General features: G+C 36.9%; 4 non-coding genes across 4 annotated transcripts; all 4 read left to right on the top strand.

Annotated features, from left to right (window-relative positions):
• Nucleotides 1-406: 406 nt before the first annotated feature.
• Nucleotides 407-479, top strand: trnar-ucg (transfer RNA arginine (anticodon UCG)). Its single transcript has one exon. It is a non-coding gene; the product is annotated as a tRNA-Arg (tRNA).
• Nucleotides 480-755: 276 nt separating this feature from the next.
• Nucleotides 756-828, top strand: trnar-ucg (transfer RNA arginine (anticodon UCG)). Its single transcript has one exon. It is a non-coding gene; the product is annotated as a tRNA-Arg (tRNA).
• Nucleotides 829-4,508: 3,680 nt separating this feature from the next.
• trnar-ucu (transfer RNA arginine (anticodon UCU)) lies at nt 4,509-4,581 on the top strand. Its single transcript has one exon. It is a non-coding gene; the product is annotated as a tRNA-Arg (tRNA).
• Nucleotides 4,582-7,464: 2,883 nt separating this feature from the next.
• trnar-ucg (transfer RNA arginine (anticodon UCG)) lies at nt 7,465-7,537 on the top strand. The gene has a single exon. It is a non-coding gene; the product is annotated as a tRNA-Arg (tRNA).
• The last annotated feature ends 7,730 nt before the right edge of the window (nt 7,538-15,267 follow it).

Here is a 15,267-nt window from a genome sequence, read left to right as displayed (position 1 = left end):
GTGTCTGAATCTGCATCGCAAGATTGAAGGAAAGAGTATCTTTGTACTTGTTAAAAATCACTAGCTTTCCTCATTCGGATAGGTTCATACAGCAAAGTCTGAATGATGTCAAATAGGGTCGTTTAATTTCATTAGCTCAGCTAATTCGTACATGTTGCAATTTCCCTAAATAAGGCATTGGTCTTGTTGTTCTGAAAAGCTTGGACATTGTTGTTCAACTTTAATAATCTAAGACTGCAAGGCCTGAGAATTATTGTGTCTGAATCTGCATCGCAAGATTGAAGGAAAGAGTATCTTTGTACTTGTTAAAAATGACTAGCTTTCCTCATTCGGACAGGTTCACAATTTTAATGTCTCTTGTTGCATAGCAAAGTCTGTATGATGTCAAATAGGGATGTATAACATAGACTACGTAGCCTAATGGATAAGGCGTCTGACTTCGAATCAGAAGATTGAGGGTTCGAGTCCCTTCGTGGTTGTTTAATTTCATAAGCTCAGCTGATTTGAACATCTTTGCAATTTCCCGAAATAAGGCATTGCTCTTGTTGCTTGGACATTGTTATTCAACTTTATTATCTTAAGACTGCAAGGCCTGAGAATTATTGTGTCTGAATCTGCATCGCAAGATTGAAGGAAAGAGTATCTTTGTACTTGTTAAAAATCACTAGCTTTCCTCATTCGGACAGGTTCACAATTTTGATGTCTATTGTTGCATAGCAAAGTCTGTATGATGTCAAATAGGGTTGTATAACATAGACTACGTGGCCTAATGGATAAGGCGTCTGACTTCGAATCAGAAGATTGAGGGTTCGAGTCCCTTCGTGGTTGTTTAATTTCATAAGCTCAGCTGATTTGAACATCTTTGCAATTTCCCGAAATAAGGCATTGCTCTTGTTGCTTGGACATTGTTATTCAACTTTATTATCTTAGACTGCAAGGCCTGAGAATTATTGTGTCTGAATCTGCATCGCAAGATTGAAGGAAAGAGTATCTTTGTACTTGTTAAAAATCACTAGCTTTCCTCATTCGGACAGGTTCACAATTTTGATGTCTATTGTTGCATAGCAAAGTCTGTATGATGTCAAATAGGGTTCGTTTAATTTCATTAGCTCAGCTAATTCGTACATGTTTGCAATTTCCCTAAATAAGGCATTGGTCCTTGTTGCTTTGAAAATCTTGGACATTGTTGTTCAACTTTAATATCCAAGACTGCAAGGCCTGAGAATTATTGTGTCTGAATCTGCATCGCAAGATTGAAGGAAAGAGTATCTTTGTACTTGTTAAAAATCACTAGCTTTCCTCATTCGGACAGGTTCACAACTTTGATGTATGTTGTTGCTAAGCAAAGTCTGTATGATGTCAAATAGGGTCGTTTAATTTCATTGGCTCAGCAAATTCGTACATGTTTGCAATTTCCCTAAATAAGGCATTGGCCTTGTTGCTTTGAAAAGCTTGGACATTGTTGTTCAACTTTAATAATCTAAGACTGCAAGGCCTGAGAATTATTGTGTCTGAATCTGCATCGCAAGATTGAAGGAAAGAGTATCTTTGTACTTGTTAAAAATCACTAGCTTTCCTCATTCGGATAGGTTCATACAGCAAAGTCTGAATGATGTCAAATAGGGTCGTTTAATTTCATTAGCTCAGCTAATTCGTACATGTTTGCAATTTCCCTAAATAAGGCATTGGTCTTGTTGTTCTGAAAAGCTTGGACATTGTTGTTCAACTTTAATAATCTAAGACTGCAAGGCCTGAGAATTATTGTGTCTGAATCTGCATCGCAAGATTGAAGGAAAGAGTATCTTTGTACTTGTTAAAAATGACTAGCTTTCCTCATTCGGACAGTTTCACAATTTTAATGTCTCTTGTTGCATAGCAAAGTCTGTATGATGTCAAATAGGGATGTATAACATAGACTGCGTAGCCTAATGGATAAGGCGTCTGACTTCGAATCAGAAGATTGAGGGTTCGAGTCCCTTCGTGGTTGTTTAATTTCATAAGCTCAGCTGATTTGAACATCTTTGCAATTTCCCGAAATAAGGCATTGCTCTTGTTGCTTGGACATTGTTATTCAACTTTTATTATCAAGACTGCAAGGCCTGAGAATTATTGTGTCTGAATCTGCATCGCAAGATTGAAGGAAAGAGTATCTTTGTACTTGTTAAAAATCACTAGCTTTCCTCATTCGGACAGGTTCACAGGTTCATACAGCAAAGTCTGTATGATGTCAAATAGGGTCGTTTAATTTCATTAGCTCAGCTAATTCGTACATGTTTGCAATTTCCCTAAATAAGGCATTGGTCTTGTTGCTTTGAAAAGCTTGGACATTGTTGTTCAACTTTAATAATCTAAGACTGCAAGGCCTGAGAATTATTGTGTCTGAATCTGCATCGCAAGATTGAAGGAAAGAGTATCTTTGTACTTGTTAAAAATCACTAGCTTTCCTCATTCGGACAGGTTCACAATTTTGATGTCTGTTGTTGCATAGCAAAGTCTGTATGATGTCAAATAGGGTCGTTTAATTTCATTAGCTCAGCTAATTCGTACATGTTTGCAATTTCCCTAAATAAGGCATTGGTCTTGTTGCTTTGAAAAGCTTGGACATTGTTGTTCAACTTTAATAATCTAAGACTGCAAGGCCTGAGAATTATTGTGTCTGAATCTGCATCGCAAGATTGAAGGAAAGAGTATCTTTGTACTTGTTAAAAATCACTAGCTTTCCTCATTCGGACAGGTTCACAACTTTGATGTCTGTTGTTGCAAAGCAAAGTCTGTATGATGTCAAATAGGGTCGTCCCTTAATTTCATTAGCTCAGCTAATTTGTACATGTTTGCAATTTCCCAAAATAAGGCATTGGTCTTGTTGCTTGGACATTGTTGTTCAACTTTAATTATCTAAGACTGCAAGGCCTGAGAATTATTGTGTCTGAATCTGCATCGCAAGATTGAAGGAAAGAGTATCTTTGTACTTGTTAAAAATCACTAGCTTTCCTCATTCGGACAGGTTCACAACTTTGATGTCTGTTGTTGCATAGCAAAGTCTGTATGATGTCAAATAGGTCGTTTAATTTCATTAGCTCAGCTAATTCGTACATGTTTGCAATTTCCCTAAATAAGGCATTGGCCTTGTTGCTTTGAAAAGCTTGGACATTGTTGTTCAACTTTAATAATCTAAGACTGCAAGGCCTGAGAATTATTGTGTCTGAATCTGCATCGCAAGATTGAAGGAAAGAGTATCTTTGTACTTGTTAAAAATCACTAGCTTTCCTCATTCGGACAGGTTCACAACTTTGATGTCTGTTGTTGCATAAGCAAAGTCTGTATGATGTCAAATAGGGTCGTTTAATTTCATTAGCTCAGCTAATTCGTACATGTTTGCAATTTCCCTAAATAAGGCATTGGTCTTGTTGCTTTGAAAAGCTTGGACATTGTTGTTCAACTTTAATAATCTAAGACTGCAAGGCCTGAGAATTATTGTGTCTGAATCTGCATCGCAAGATTGAAGGAAAGAGTATCTTTGTACTTGTTAAAAATCACTAGCTTTCCTCATTCGGACAGGTCACAACTTTGATGTCTGTTGTTGCTAAGCAAAGTCTGTATGATGTCAAATAGGGTCGTTTAATTTCATTGGCTCAGCTAATTCGTACATGTTTGCAATTTCCCTAAATAAGGCATTGGCCTTGTTGCTTTGAAAAGCTTGGACATTGTTGTTCAACTTTAATAATCTAAGACTGCAAGGCCTGAGAATTATTGTGTCTGAATCTGCATCGCAAGATTGAAGGAAAGAGTATCTTTGTACTTGTTAAAAATCACTAGCTTTCCTCATTCGGATAGGTTCATACAGCAAAGTCTGAATGATGTCAAATAGGGTCGTTTAATTTCATTAGCTCAGCTAATTCGTACATGTTTGCAATTTCCCTAAATAAGGCATTGGTCTTGTTGTTCTGAAAAGCTTGGACATTGTTGTTCAACTTTAATAATCTAAGACTGCAAGGCCTGAGAATTATTGTGTCTGAATCTGCATCGCAAGATTGAAGGAAAGAGTATCTTTGTACTTGTTAAAAATGACTAGCTTTCCTCATTCGGACAGTTTCACAATTTTAATGTCTCTTGTTGCATAGCAAAGTCTGTATGATGTCAAATAGGGATGTATAACATAGACTGCGTAGCCTAATGGATAAGGCGTCTGACTTCGAATCAGAAGATTGAGGGTTCGAGTCCCTTCGTGGTTGTTTAATTTCATAAGCTCAGCTGATTTGAACATCTTTGCAATTTCCCGAAATAAGGCATTGCTCTTGTTGCTTGGACATTGTTATTCAACTTGTATTATCTTAGACTGCAAGGCCTGAGAATTATTGTGTCTGAATCTGCATCGCAAGATTGAAGGAAAGAGTATCTTTGTACTTGTTAAAAATCACTAGCTTTCCTCATTTGGACAGGTTCACAATTTTGATGTCTATTGTTGCATAGCAAAGTCTGTATGATGTCAAATAGGGTTGTATAACATAGACTACGTGGCCTAATGGATAAGGCGTCTGACTTCTAATCAGAAGATTGAGGGTTCGAGTCCCTTCGTGGTTGTTTAATTTCATAAGCTCAGCTGATTTGAACATCTTTGCAATTTCCCAAAATAAGGCATTGCTCTTGTTGCTTGGACATTGTTATTCAACTTTTATTATCAAAGACTGCAAGGCCTGAGAATTATTGTGTCTGAATCTGCATCGCAAGATTGAAGGAAAGAGTATCTTTGTACTTGTTAAAAATCACTAGCTTTCCTCATTCGGACAGGTTCATACAGCAAAGTCTGTATGATGTCAAATAGGGTCGTTTAATTTCATTAGCTCAGCTAATTCGTACATGTTTGCAATTTCCCTAAATAAGGCATTGGTCCTTGTTGCTTTGAAAATCTTGGACATTGTTGTTCAACTTTAATAATCTAAGACTGCAAGGCCTGAGAATTATTGTGTCTGAATCTGCATCGCAAGATTGAAGGAAAGAGTATCTTTGTACTTGTTAAAAATCACTAGCTTTCCTCATTCGGACAGGTTCACAACTTTGATGTATGTTGTTGCTAAGCAAAGTCTGTATGATGTCAAATAGGGTCGTTTAATTTCATTAGCTCAGCTAATTCGTACATGTTTGCAATTTCCCTAAATAAGGCATTGGCCTTGTTGCTTTGAAAAGCTTGGACATTGTTGTTCAACTTTAATAATCTAAGACTGCAAGGCCTGAGAATTATTGTGTCTGAATCTGCATCGCAAGATTGAAGGAAAGAGTATCTTTGTACTTGTTAAAAATCACTAGCTTTCCTCATTCGGATAGGTTCATACAGCAAAGTGTGAATGATGTCAAATAGATGTCAAATAATTTCATTAGCTCAGCTAATTCGTACATGTTGCATTGGTCTTGTTGTTTGAAAAGCTTGGACATTGTTGTTCAACTTTAATAATCTAAGACGGCAAGGCCTGAGAATTATTGTGTCTGAATCTGCATCGCAAGATTGAAGGAAAGAGTATCTTTGTACTTGTTAAAAATCACTAGCTTTCCTCATTCGGACAGGTTCACAACTTTGATGTATGTTGTTGCTAAGCAAAGTCTGTATGATGTCAAATAGGGTCGTTTAATTTCATTAGCTCAGCTAATTCGTACATGTTTGCAATTTCCCTAAATAAGGCATTGGTCTTGTTGTTCTGAAAAGCTTGGACATTGTTGTTCAACTTTAATAATCCAAGACTGCAAGGCCTGAGAATTATTGTGTCTGAATCTGCAGCGCAAGATTGAAGGAAAGAGTATCTTTGTACTTGTTAAAAATGACTAGCTTTCCTCATTCGGACAGTTTCACAATTTTAATGTCTCTTGTTGCATAGCAAAGTCTGTATGATGTCAAATAGGGATGTATAACATAGACTGCGTAGCCTAATGGATAAGGCGTCTGACTTCGAATCAGAAGATTGAGGGTTCGAGTCCCTTCGTGGTTGTTTAATTTCATAAGCTCAGCTGATTTGAACATCTTTGCAATTTCCCAAAATAAGGCATTGCTCTTGTTGCTTGGACATTGTTATTCAACTTTTATTATCTTAGACTGCAAGGCCTGAGAATTATTGTGTCTGAATCTGCATCGCAAGATTGAAGGAAAGAGTATCTTTGTACTTGTTAAAAATCACTAGCTTTCCTCATTTGGACAGGTTCACAATTTTGATGTCTATTGTTGCATAGCAAAGTCTGTATGATGTCAAATAGGGTTGTATAACATAGACTCGTGGCCTAATGGATAAGGCGTCTGACTTCGAATCAGAAGATTGAGGGTTCGAGTCCCTTCGTGGTTGTTTAATTTCATAAGCTCAGCTGATTTGAACATCTTTGCGATTTCCCAAAATAAGCATTGCTCTTGTTGCTTGGACATTGTTATTCAACTTTTATTATCTAAGACTGCAAGGCCTGAGAATTATTGTGTCTGAATCTGCATCGCAAGATTGAAGGAAAGAGTATCTTTGTACTTGTTAAAAATCACTAGCTTTCCTCATTCGGACAGGTTCACAACTTTGATGTCTGTTGTTGCATAGCAAAGTCTGTATGATGTCAAATAGGGATGTATAACATAGACTGCGTGGCCTAATGGATAAGGCGTCTGACTTCGTATCAAAGATTGTGGGTTCGAGTTCCTTCGTGGTTGATTAATTTCATGAGCTCAGCTGATTTGAACATCTTTGCAATTTCCCAAAATAGGCATTGCTCTTGTTGCTTGGACATTGTTATTCAACTTTTATTATCTAAGACTGCAAGGCCTGAGAATTATTGTGTCTGAATCTGCATCGCAAGATTGAAGGAAAGAGTATCTTTGTACTTGTTAAAAATCACTAGCTTTCCTCATTCGGACAGGTTCATTTGATGTCAGCAAAGTCTGTATGATGTCAAATAGGGTCGTTTAATTTCATTGGCTCAGCTAATTCGTACATGTTTGCAATTTCCCTAAATAAGGCATTGGCTTGTTGCTTTGAAAAGCTTGGACATTGTTGTTCAACTTTAATATCTAAGACTGCAAGGCCTGAGAATTATTGTGTCTGAATCTGCATCGCAAGATTGAAGGAAAGAGTATCTTTGTACTTGTTAAAAATCACTAGCTTTCCTCATTCGGATAGGTTCATACAGCAAAGTCTGAATGATGTCAAATAGGGTCGTTTAATTTCATTAGCTCAGCTAATTCGTACATGTTTGCAATTTCCCTAAATAAGGCATTGGTCTTGTTGTTCTGAAAAGCTTGGACATTGTTGTTCAACTTTAATAATCTAAGACTGCAAGGCCTGAGAATTATTGTGTCTGAATCTGCATCGCAAGATTGAAGGAAAGAGTATCTTTGTACTTGTTAAAAATGACTAGCTTTCCTCATTCGGACAGGTTCACAATTTTAATGTCTCTTGTTGCATAGCAAAGTCTGTATGATGTCAAATAGGGATGTATAACATAGACTGCGTGGCCTAATGGATAAGGCGTCTGACTTCGAATCAGAAGATTGAGGGTTCGAGTCCCTTCGTGGTTGTTTAATTTCATAAGCTCAGCTGATTTGAACATCTTTGCAATTTCCCAAATAAGGCATTGCTCTTGTTGCTTGGACATTGTTATTCAACTTTTATTATCAAAGACTGCAAGGCCTGAGAATTATTGTGTCTGAATCTGCATCGCAAGATTGAAGGAAAGAGTATCTTTGTACTTGTTAAAAATCACTAGCTTTCCTCATTCGGACAGGTTCATACAGCAAAGTCTGTATGATGTCAAATAGGGTGATGTTAATTTCATTAGCTCAGCTAATTCGTACATGTTTGCAATTTCCCTAAATAAGGCATTGGTCTTGTTGTTTGAAAAGCTTGGACATTGTTGTTCAACTTTAATAATCTAAGACTGCAAGGCCTGAGAATTATTGTGTCTGAATCTGCATCGCAAGATTGAAGGAAAGAGTATCTTTGTACTTGTTAAAAATGACTAGCTTTCCTCATTCGGACAGGTTCACAATTTTAATGTCTCTTGTTGCATAGCAAATCTGTATGATGTCAAATAGGGATGTATAACATAGACTGCGTAGCCTAATGGATAAGGCGTCTGACTTCGAATCAGAAGATTGAGGGTTCGAGTCCCTTCGTGGTTGTTTAATTTCATAAGCTCAGCTGATTTGAACATCTTTGCAATTTCCCAAAATAAGCATTGCTCTTGTTGCTTGGACATTGTTATTCAACTTTATTATCTAAGACTGCAAGGCCTGAGAATTATTGTGTCTGAATCTGCATCGCAAGATTGAAGGAAAGAGTATCTTTGTACTTGTTAAAAATCACTAGCTTTCCTCATTCGGACAGGTTCACAATTTTGATGTCTGTTGTTGCATAGCAAAGTCTGTATGATGTCAAATAGGGATGTATCACATAGACTGCGTGGCCTAATGGATAAGGCGTCTGACTTCGTATCTCAAAGATTGTGGGTTCGAGTTCCTTCGTGGTTGTTTAATTTCAAAGCTCAGCTGATTTGAACATCTTTGCAATTTCCATATGGCATTGCTCTTGTTGCTTGGACATTGTTATTCAACTTTTATTATCTAAGACTGCAAGGCCTGAGAATTATTGTGTCTGAATCTGCATCGCAAGATTGAAGGAAAGAGTATCTTTGTACTTGTTAAAAATCACTAGCTTTCCTCATTCGGACATACAGCAAAGTCTGTATGATGTCAAATAGGGTCGTTTAATTTCATTAGCTCAGCTAATTCGTACATGTTTGCAATTTCCCTAAATAAGGCATTGGCTTGTTGCTTTGAAAAGCTTGGACATTGTTGTTCAACTTTAATAATCTAAGACTGCAAGGCCTGAGAATTATTGTGTCTGAATCTGCATCGCAAGATTGAAGGAAAGAGTATCTTTGTACTTGTTAAAAATCACTAGCTTTCCTCATTCGGACAGGTTCATTTGATGTCTGTTGTTGCAAAAAGTCTGAATGATGTCAAATAGGGTCGTTTAATTTCATTAGCTCAGCTAATTCGTACATGTTTGCAATTTCCCTAAATAAGGCATTGGTCTTGTTGCTTTGAAAAGCTTGGACATTGTTGTTCAACTTTAATAATCTAAGACTGCAAGGCCTGAGAATTATTGTGTCTGAATCTGCATCGCAAGATTGAAGGAAAGAGTATCTTTGTACTTGTTAAAAATGACTAGCTTTCCTCATTCGGACAGTTTCACAATTTTAATGTCTGTTGTTGCATAGCAAAGTCTGTATGATGTCAAATAGGGATGTATAACATAGACTGCGTGGCCTAATGGATAAGGCGTCTGACCTCGAATCAGAAGATTGAGGTTTCGAGTCCCTTCGTGGTTGTTTAATTTCATTAGCTCAGCTCATTTAAACATCTTTGCGATTTCCCAAAATAAGGCATTGGTCTTGTTGCTTGGACATTGTTATTGAACTTTTATTATCGAAGACGGCAAGGCCTGAGAATTATTGTGTCTGAATCTGCATCGCAAGATTGAAGGAAAGAGTATCTTTGTACTTGTTAAAAATCACTAGCTTTCCTCATTCGGACAGGTTCACAATTTTGATGTCTGTTGTTGCATAGCAAAGTCTGTATGATGTCAAATAGGGTCGTTTAATTTCATTAGCTCAGCTAATTCGTACATGTTTGCAATTTCCCTAAATAAGGCATTGGTCTTGTTGCTTTGAAAAGCTTGGACATTGTTGTTCAACTTTAATAATCTAAGACTGCAAGGCCTGAGAATTATTGTGTCTGAATCTGCATCGCAAGATTGAAGGAAAGAGTATCTTTGTACTTGTTAAAAATGACTAGCTTTCCTCATTCGGACAGGTTCACAATTTTAATGTCTCTTGTTGCATAGCAAAGTCTGTATGATGTCAAATAGGGATGTATAATTTCATTAGCTTAATGGATACATGTTCTGAATTTCCCAAATAAGGCATTGGTCCTTGTTGCTTTGAAAAGCTTGGACATTGTTATTCAACTTTAATTATCTAAGACTGCAAGGCCTGAGAATTATTGTGTCTGAATCTGCATCGCAAGATTGAAGGAAAGAGTATCTTTGTACTTGTTAAAAATCACTAGCTTTCCTCATTCGGACAGGTTCACAACTTTGATGTCTGTTGTTGCATAGCAAAGTCTGTATGATGTCAAATAGGCATGTATCACATAGACTGCGTGGCCTAATGGATAAGGCGTCTGACTTCGTATCAAAGATTGTGGGTTCGAGTTCCTTCGTGGTTGATTAATTTCAATGAGCTCTGCTGATTTGAACATCTTTGCAATTTCCCAAAATATGGCATTGCTCTTGTTGCTTGGACATTGTTATTCAACTTTTATTATCGAAGACGGCAAGGCCTGAGAATTATTGTGTCTGAATCTGCATCGCAAGATTGAAGGAAAGAGTATCTTTGTACTTGTTAAAAATCACTAGCTTTCCTCATTCGGACAGGTTCATACAGCAAAGTCTGTATGATGTCAAATAGGGTCGTTTAATTTCATTAGCTCAGCTAATTCGTACATGTTTGCAATTTCCCTAAATAAGGCATTGGTCTTGTTGCTTTGAAAATCTTGGACATTGTTGTTCAACTTTAATAATCTAAGACTGCAAGGCCTGAGAATTATTGTGTCTGAATCTGCATCGCAAGATTGAAGGAAAGAGTATCTTTGTACTTGTTAAAAATCACTAGCTTTCCTCATTCGGACAGGTTCACAACTTTGATGTCTGTTGTTGCATAGCAAAGTCTGTATGATGTCAAATAGGGTCGTTTAATTTCATTAGCTCAGCTAATTCGTACATGTTTGCAATTTCCCTAAATAAGGCATTGGCCTTGTTGCTTTGAAAAGCTTGGACATTGTTGTTCAACTTTAATAATCTAAGACTGCAAGGCCTGAGAATTATTGTGTCTGAATCTGCATCGCAAGATTGAAGGAAAGAGTATCTTTGTACTTGTTAAAAATCACTAGCTTTCCTCATTCGGACAGGTTCACAACTTTGATGTCTGTTGTTGCTAAGCAAAAAGTCTGTATGATGTCAAATAGGGTCGTTTAATTTCATTGGCTCAGCAAATTCGTACATGTTTGCAATTTCCCTAAATAAGGCATTGGCCTTGTTGCTTTGAAAAGCTTGGACATTGTTGTTCAACTTTAATAATCTAAGACTGCAAGGCCTGAGAATTATTGTGTCTGAATCTGCATCGCAAGATTGAAGGAAAGAGTATCTTTGTACTTGTTAAAAATCACTAGCTTTCCTCATTCGGATAGGTTCATACAGCAAAGTCTGAATGATGTCAAATAGGGTCGTTTAATTTCATTAGCTCAGCTAATTCGTACATGTTTGCAATTTCCCTAAATAAGGCATTGGCCTTGTTGCTTTGAAAAGCTTGGACATTGTTGTTCAACTTTAATAATCTAAGACTGCAAGGCCTGAGAATTATTGTGTCTGAATCTGCATCGCAAGATTGAAGGAAAGAGTATCTTTGTACTTGTTAAAAATCACTAGCTTTCCTCATTCGGACAGGTTCACAACTTTGATGTCTGTTGTTGCTAAAAGTCTGTATGATGTCAAATAGGGTCGTTTAATTTCATTAGCTCAGCTAATTCGTACATGTTTGCAATTTCCCTAAATAAGGCATTGGTCTTGTTGTTTGAAAAGCTTGGACATTGTTGTTCAACTTTAATAATCTAAGACTGCAAGGCCTGAGAATTATTGTGTCTGAATCTGCATCGCAAGATTGAAGGAAAGAGTATCTTTGTACTTGTTAAAAATGACTAGCTTTCCTCATTCGGACAGTTTCACAATTTTAATGTCTCTTGTTGCATAGCAAAGTCTGTATGATGTCAAATAGGGATGTATAACATAGACTGCGTAGCCTAATGGATAAGGCGTCTGACTTCGAATCAGAAGATTGAGGGTTCGAGTCCCTTCGTGGTTGTTTAATTTCATAAGCTCAGCTGATTTGAACATCTTTGCAATTTCCCAAAATAAGGCATTGCTCTTGTTGCTTGGACATTGTTATTCAACTTTTATTATCTTAGACTGCAAGGCCTGAGAATTATTGTGTCTGAATCTGCATCGCAAGATTGAAGGAAAGAGTATCTTTGTACTTGTTAAAAATCACTAGCTTTCCTCATTTGGACAGGTTCACAATTTTGATGTCTATTGTTGCATAGCAAAGTCTGTATGATGTCAAATAGGGTTGTATAACATAGAATTTCAATGGATAAGGCTCTGACTTCGAATCAGAAGATTGAGGGTTCAGTCCCTTCGTTTGTTTAATTTCATAAATCAGCTGATTTGAACATCTTTGCGATTTCCCAAAATATGTTGGTCTTGTTGCTTGGACATTGTTATTCAACTTTTATTATCTAAGACTGCAAGGCCTGAGAATTATTGTGTCTGAATCTGCATCGCAAGATTGAAGGAAAGAGTATCTTTGTACTTGTTAAAAATCACTAGCTTTCCTCATTCGGACAGGTTCACAACTTTGATGTCTGTTGTTGCATAGCAAAGTCTGTATGATGTCAAATAGGGATGTATACATAGACTGCGTGGCCTAATGGATAAGGCGTCTGACTTCGTATCAAAGATTGTGGGTTCGAGTTCCTTCGTGGTTGATTAATTTAATGAGCTCTGCTGATTTGAACATCTTTGCAATTTCCCAAAATATGGCATTGCTCTTGTTGCTTGGACATTGTTATTCAACTTTTATTATCTAAGACTGCAAGGCCTGAGAATTATTGTGTCTGAATCGGCATCGCAAGATTGAAGGAAAGAGTATCTTTGTACTTGTTAAAAATCACTAGCTTTCCTCATTCGGACAGGTTCACAATTTTATGTTCATACAGCAAAGTCTGTATGATGTCAAATAGGGTCGTTTAATTTCATTAGCTCAGCTAATTCGTACATGTTTGCAATTTCCCTAAATAAGGCATTGGCCTTGTTGCTTTGAAAATCTTGGACATTGTTGTTAAACTTTAATAATCTAAGACTGCAAGGCCTGAGAATTATTGTCTGAATCTGCATCGCAAGATTGAAGGAAAGAGTATCTTTGTACTTGTTAAAAATCACTAGCTTTCCTCATTCGGATAGGTTCATACAGCAAAGTCTGAATGATGTCAAATAGGGTCGTTTAATTTCATTAGCTCAGCTAATTCGTACATGTTTGCAATTTCCCTAAATAAGGCATTGGTCTTGTTGTTTGAAAAGCTTGGACATTGTTGTTCAACTTTAATAATCTAAGACTGCAAGGCCTGAGAATTATTGTGTCTGAATCTGCATCGCAAGATTGAAGGAAAGAGTATCTTTGTACTTGTTAAAAATCACTAGCTTTCCTCATTCGGACAGGTTCACAATTTTAATGTCTATTGTTGCATAGCAAAGTCTGTATGATGTCAAATAGGGTTGTATAACATAGACTGCGTGGCCTAATGGATAAGGCGTCTGACTTCGAATCAGAAGATTGAGGGTTCAGTCCCTTCGTGGTTGTTTAATTTCATAAGCTCAGCTGATTTGAACATCTTTGCAATTTCCCAAAATAAGGCATTGGTCTTGTTGCTTGGACATTGTTATTCAACTTTTATTATCGAAGACGGCAAGGCCTGAGAATTATTGTGTCTGAATCTGCATCGCAAGATTGAAGGAAAGAGTATCTTTGTACTTGTTAAAAATCACTAGCTTTCCTCATTCGGATAGGTTCATACAGCAAAGTCTGAATGATGTCAAATAGGGTCGTTTAATTTCATTAGCTCAGCTAATTCGTACATTATTGGCAATTTCCCTAAATAAGGCATTGGTCTTGTTGTTCTGAAAAGCTTGGACATTGTTGTTCAACTTTAATAATCTAAGACTGCAAGGCCTGAGAATTATTGTGTCTGAATCTGCATCGCAAGATTGAAGGAAAGAGTATCTTTGTACTTGTTAAAAATGACTAGCTTTCCTCATTCGGACAGTTTCACAATTTTAATGTCTCTTGTTGCATAGCAAAGTCTGTATGATGTCAAATAGGATGTATAACATAGACTGCGTAGCCTAATGGATAAGGCGTCTGACTTCGAATCAGAAGATTGAGGGTTCGAGTCCCTTCGTGGTTGTTTAATTTCATAAGCTCAGCTGATTTGAACATCTTTGCAATTTCCCAAAATAAGGCATTGGTCTTGTTGCTTGGACATTGTTATTCAACTTTTATTATCTTAGACTGCAAGGCCTGAGAATTATTGTGTCTGAATCTGCATCGCAAGATTGAAGGAAAGAGTATCTTTGTACTTGTTAAAAATCACTAGCTTTCCTCATTCGGACAGGTTCACAATTTTGATGTCTATTGTTGCATAGCAAAGTCTGTATGATGTCAAATAGGGTTGTATAACATAGACTACGTGGCCTAATGGATAAGGCGTCTGACTTCGTATCTAAAGATTGTGGGTTCGAGTTCCTTCGTGGTTGATTAATTTAATGAGCTCTGCTGATTTGAACATCTTTGCAATTTCCCAAAATATGGCATTGCTCTTTTGCTTGGACATTGTTATTCAACTTTTATTATCTAAGACTGCAAGGCCTGAGAATTATTGTGTCTGAATCGGCATCGCAAGATTGAAGGAAAGAGTGTCTTTGTACTTGTTAAAAATCACTAGCTTTCCTCATTCGGCTAGGTTCATACAGCAAAGTCTGTATGATGTCAAATAGGGTCGTTTAATTTCATTAGCTCAGCTAATTCGTACATGTTTGCAATTTCACCAAAATAAGGCATTGGCCTTGTTGCTTTGAAAATCTTGGACATTGTTGTTCAACTTTAATGATCCAAGACTGCAAGGCCTGAGAATTATTGTGTTTGAATCTGCATCGCAAGATTGAAGGAAAGAGTATCTTTGTACTTGTTAAAAATCACTAGCTTTCCTCATTCGGACAGGTTCACAACTTTGATGTATGTTGTTGCAAGCAAAGTCTGTATGATGTCAAATAGGGTCGTTTAATTTCATTAGCTCAGCTAATTCGTACATGTTTGCAATTTCAAATAAGGCATTGGTCTTGTTGCTTTGAAAAGCTTGGACATTGTTGTTCAACTTTAATAATCTAAGACTGCAAGGCCTGAGAATTATTGTGTCTGAATCTGCATCGCAAGATTGAAGGAAAGAGTATCTTTGTACTTGTTAAAAATCACTAGCTTTCCTCATTCGGACAGGTTCACAATTTTAATGTCTATTGTTGCATAGCAAAGTCTGTATGATGTCAAATAGGGATGTATAACATAGACTGCGTGGCCTAA

This window comes from Oncorhynchus masou, unplaced genomic scaffold, assembly GCF_036934945.1.
Source record: "Oncorhynchus masou masou isolate Uvic2021 unplaced genomic scaffold, UVic_Omas_1.1 unplaced_scaffold_1128, whole genome shotgun sequence".
NCBI classification, from domain to species: Eukaryota; Metazoa; Chordata; class Actinopteri; order Salmoniformes; family Salmonidae; genus Oncorhynchus; species Oncorhynchus masou.
The sequence above is the reverse complement of the archived record's forward strand: the minus strand, read 5'-3'. Positions and strand labels throughout refer to the sequence as shown.